Source organism: Serinus canaria, chromosome 12 (assembly GCF_022539315.1).
Source record: "Serinus canaria isolate serCan28SL12 chromosome 12, serCan2020, whole genome shotgun sequence".
NCBI classification, from domain to species: Eukaryota; Metazoa; Chordata; class Aves; order Passeriformes; family Fringillidae; genus Serinus; species Serinus canaria.
The window spans coordinates 16,504,033-16,509,649 of NC_066326.1; positions in this window are offsets into that span (position 1 = coordinate 16,504,033).

Here is a 5,617-nt window from a genome sequence, read left to right on the forward strand (position 1 = left end):
GCTGCGGGATCCTCCGTCCGCTCCGTCCCCTCCATGCGCACGGCGCAGTTGCCATCTAGCGGTGCGGGAGCTGCCGGGCTTCCATGGAGCCACAGGGGAAAATATCCGTCTGTTCCCGGGAAGTTCCATCCCTGCGGCTCGGGGCCCAGCTCATGGTGGGGGGATAGGAAAGCACCGGCTGCAGCGCTCCTGTTGTGGACTGGGAAGGCAAAGAGCAGCGCGGTGGATGGGAGAGGCTCGTGGACACGGGCATCAGGGCTGGAAAGGAAAGCTCTGGTCCATGGGCAACTCCAGAGAGAAATGTGATGGGAAGGCAAATCTGGGAGGATTTGGGCTCCAATGCACAAGCACAGTGCAGCAGGAGCAGACACAGATATCCAAGGACCTGATGTATTTACTATACATTTCCCCTGGAATCCCGTGTTCAGTTTTGGGCCCCTCATTACAAGAAGGACATTGAGGTGCTGGAGAATGTCCAGAGAAGGGCCGTGGAGCTGGGGGCTCAGGCTGATAAGAAGGGGTTGGGGCAACTGGGGTGTTCACCCTGGGGAAAAGGGGGTACAAGGAGTCCTTATTGCTCTCTACAACTCCCTGACAGCAGGGTGGAGCTGGGGGGTGGTGTTCAGGCTCTCCCCCCAGACAACAAATGTGTTGTGGTTTAATCAGGACAAGAGGACAGGACAAGAGGAAATGGCCTCCAGGTTTGCCAGAGAAGGTTTAGATGTGATATTAGGAAAAATTTCTTCACTGAAAGGATTGTCAAGCATTTCAACAGGCTCTTCAGGGAAGTGGTGGTTACCATCCCTGGAGGGATTTAAAAGTCATGTAGAAGTGGCACTTGGGGACATGGTTTAGTGATGGGCTTGGCAGTGTTAACAGCTGGGCTCAGTGATCTTAGAGGTCTTTTCCAGTCTAAATGATTCTGTGATTTACAAGGTGTTTTTTAGCTCCAGACAGGCTCTGGGCTGATCTTGCAGCCTGAACGCCCATCAGTGGCCGGGGAGCATGAGGTGCATTCCTGGAGCATATTGGGTTTGGTTTCATCTGAAAGGAATCTGGTTGATACTGGCCCAAGCCAGGCCTCTCCTGAGCTGCTCTAGGACACAATCCAAAAGTGGGGGGAGTTGTGAGATGGATTTCAGAAGTGCACCCCAGAGCCAAATTAATGGATCAGGCACAGCCCAACAGAACTTTGGTGAAAAGGGACTTTCCTGTCTGTGCAAGAGAGCTGCTTGGCCCCTCTCCTACACCCCAGCAACAGAAGGACCCAAGGGAGTTACCAAGACTCTGCTGAGGCCCTGAGGACACCAAGTGGCCTCATCTGAGCCCCCATGCACCCATCTGCTGCCCACTGCATTGGGAGCTCCACTTAAGGCTGGGTCAGTGCTGTGAGCCCTCTCTCAAGCTGTGCTGCAGCTCCAGCCTTCTCTCCTGGCCAGATTCAGGCTGAGGAGGGCAGTCCCACATCATGGATGGACCTTGCACAGGAGGTACAGGCAGCTTTGTTGCCAGCTTGTTGTGACAAGCTGGGGTGACCCTGCTCCTGCTGCTCCTCCTTAACAGGAGTCCAAACCACCCCAACACAGGTGCTCCAGCTCCTCAGGCTGATCCTCTCCTCCCCTGGTGATGGAGCCCAGCATGGGGCAATGTGGAATCCTGCTGTAGGTGGGCAGAGGGATGTGCTGGGCTGGGAGATGATCACTGGGTGTCTGCAGCAGCAGCAGTGCTTGTGGGGTGGTGGCTGGGGCAGCTCCAGGGCTGAGCTCCAAGCTGTTATCCAGCCCTCTGCCTTTTCTGGACCAGCCCATCCTTCCATTGTGTGGGACAGGTGACTCTGTCCCCGGGGGGCAATGCTCACATTCCCAACTTCCTCACAGCATTCCCAAGCACTCCATGGGGAAAGAGGTGCTTGAACTTTAACAGCTGGACAGGACTGGCCTCCCCAGGCTGCAGAAAGGGCAGAGCAGCACAGGCACAGACCCACACACCCACCAGCAGCAGTTTGACCAGACCACAACCCCTTCAACATGTGCTGGCAAGAAAAGTCCACATGAAGCTTGGACAATTGTGTCCATGTTTATCCCAACTAATGTGGGCACTGTGTGACTGACTGTAGTGTCATTAATCTTCCTTTGAAGCTTTGTGCCACCAGAAGGAAGTCCATTACAGTGCAGCTTCGCAAAGATTATACTTGGTGACATTTGAAAGCATTAAAGTCCCCGGTACAGGAACAAAGAACAGAATGGTCTTTGTATGGATATGGATAAATAAGGAAATGGGAAACCTACATTTAAACGAGGGCATGATTTGAGCAACAACCTCCTTTGAACACTGAGCTCCTGTTTCTGAAGACTTAAAACATGAAATGAGCAAAATTGTTCATCATATTCATCTGGTACCTGAGGGGTGATCCCCAGCCTTGTCCTCCTTCCAGCAGCCCCCCTCTCCCTGAGGCAGGTCACTGCTGCAGAAGGAAGTGCATTCCCTGGCTTCTCTCTCTTCTTCCCTTTTACAAACACTTCCCTCAGCCCAACTTACTGTTTTTTTTCTATTTACAAAGCACAGCTCCAACTCTTTACATAAATATGTTTCACTGAAAAGGGCCTGAGTCACTGCTGTATCAGTATTAATATGAATAAATATTGGAAATCCAAGACTATCTACTTGCTTTACATTGGAAAAGGGTGGGAAAAGCTTGCTCCAGAACCTCTCAGATGTCTGAAGCAGCCTCCTGCATACCAACCTGTGTGACTGATAGAGCTCAGAGATCAACACTCCCTCGGGCAGGGGTCAAGGCAGAAGTGCCTCCAACCCTCTAAATGGTGGATTTAACCTCCCCTTTGGTTCCACTCACAGTGCAAAGCTCCTGTTGCCTGTTCCTTTTAAATTAAATAATCCCTTCAACCCCCTTGTTCTGCCTTTTCTCCCTGGACTTTTTGTACACACAGTTCCATTCACCCCAACCTTGGTACTAGTTATGGGTCACCCCAGTCCTCCTCCTGTGTGCAATATTTGCACACCAAGCAACTGCCCACAGGACTTACCCTGTGAGTTGTTCCAATCCTCTTATTAGGACCTTCCAAAAATAAAAATAAATTGTAACTTGAGCCATACCCATCACCACAGGATGGCACACAAGGCAATGTGCTGAACACAGTCACAGCAGAAGCTGTGTGGTGAGTAATCTCTGAAATAAAAGCAAAAGAGTTATAAGATGCAAAGGTAGCTGCAATTCAGCCACAGCTTTGGGTCATAATCCTTTAAAAAATATTGAAGACATCAAAACCACTGCACCAAGGATGAATAGTTGGGCTTTCTGCATCACCAGCTATGTTGCTGTTTTCCCAAGAGAACATGGTGTTTTCTGGTTTGGTGCTTCTTTGTAATGCTTTTAGCTTCTTGCACTATTGGTCTGTTCCAGTTTGTGAATAACCTCCTCCCAGTCACCTCAGCCCAGCCCCAGAGGAGGGCTCCATGTCCCCTAACCCTGGGTGTCCCCCTGCAGATGCACAGCATGGGTGGATGCCATGCCTATGGAGAAATGGATGTACAGTCTATACACACACATCTTCCAGGGAATACGCTGGAGCTCACTCTGGGTCACCTTGGGGAAGTGGAATTTCCAGGAATTAAGTCAGTATTATCCAGGGGACACCTTGATTTTCCACGGGCCGGTACCAGAATGCTTCCTACAGTTCAGGTGTTCTCAAGCCACACACAGCACATCCCCAGAAATCCCACACTTGTGGGAATAACACTGTGTTCCTCTGACCTCTTACGACACAAACAATATTCCTGATTTCCCATAAACATTTACTATGATCATCAAAATAGTAGAAGCAAACACACCAAGTATTTCTATGATTAATACAAATAATGGGAGGTATATCCACCACCAGACAGAAAAAGGATTTCTCTCTATTTGAGACAGATACATTCTGCAAGTAGATATTTTTAATTACTTTTTTTCTCATTTTCACAGCAGTCTGTTCCTGCTCCTCTTCTGTTCCTGACTTAAGCCCTGGCAATGGGCCTGCAAGGAAAGTGTTGTCTTGCTTCTCCTTTCAGACATGCACATCACAGATTAGAAGCAAGCAAGCACACGACTAAGCCAAGGAACATACATTATTTAGTGTGGTCCATCTGCCCAAGGGAAGCTGCTCTTACATTTATCTGGTTTATTATCTTCTAATTAATCACGTATTATCAGTCGTTAACATGCTCTCAGTAAGATGCATGTACCCACTTAGCAAATTAATAAAATCAGCTAATGAGTTCCCACGTTTGGCAGCTGTGAAGGCTCCCTCTGGGTGTCTGGGTGCTCTGTGGGTGCTCATTTTTGGCACACCCAGGTGTCCAACACACCCAGGTGCAGGACAGCCTGAGCTGCAGCTACCAGTCTGCACCCAGATTCCCCTCTTCCCTCCCTGAAAATGATGCCCCATCACAGTCTTACTTCTTGCCCCTTTGTGCATGGATAATTTCCAGACTTGACAGCACTAGCTTGTTATGCCACCACCATTTCTCCCTGTGTGGGAGTTCATCCCCAGGAGCTCATCACCTTCCTCACCCATCCCTTACATGCCTGGGGCTCCCAGGAAGACTGAAGGCCCTCACCCCCATGTACTCACCAGCACCATGCACACCTCCACCACCCCTGGGTGCAGCACCAGGGGCCACAATACTGCAAATCAGTCCACCACGCTCCTCTGGCACTGCCTGTTCCATAGACAAGGAAACACAACTTGGACAGGTCTTCTGCTGCCTTTGGAAGTTGTCAGCTCTTGCAGGTGGCTCTTCACCTCCAAATCCTTCTGTCTTCAGCTTCCACATCTCCTGCTTTCCCTTCTTTGGGGTATCTGAAAGCAGTGTCAGGCCCTGCTCTCTGCCACGTGAACAGAAAGGTGGTGGTGGGCACCAGCTCCCCATCAGGCACGAGATCTGCTCCCACCAGCCAGGGCCATTGGCACCATCCTTACCCCTGCAGGCCACACTCATCCCTCTCCCTGCTCTGCTCACACACTCAAACTTCCCCGTGCTTTGGTCAAACTGCCCCTGCTACAAATTCCTGCCCAGGGGCTGCCTCCACACCCACTCCACGACAGGCCAGCAGCACCTCCCTGGCTTTTCCTCTGTTCCCCTGACAACCTGGGCCAGCACGGTTATATCCCCACGAGGGTCCCCACACAACACTGCCACCAGATCCAGCCCACCCCACGTGGAATGCCAGACAACACCCAGCATTAATGAGGTCATCTTCAGCCATTAAGCTCCTGCTAGTAATTGAACCCCACTGACCTCATCAGTTGCCAGGATGAATCCCAGAGAGATCATTCCTGCTCCTGAATTCCTCCCAGGCCGCGGGGCCATCTCCTGCTCCCAGCTCCCACCCTGACTCAGGAGTACATGGCACCAGGGGTATCTCTCCCTGAGATGACAGGGAACACAGTGCAGGACAGTATCACTAGTAGGGTCTCCAAGCTACCAAACCTGTTACAGTCCCACTGACACAGCAGCAACTCCCAGTGACCTCATCAGCAGAGAGCAAAACACAATGGGAACCTTTCAAAGCACCATGCTTTTAAAACACACCATTTTAGCCACAAGACAAGCACTG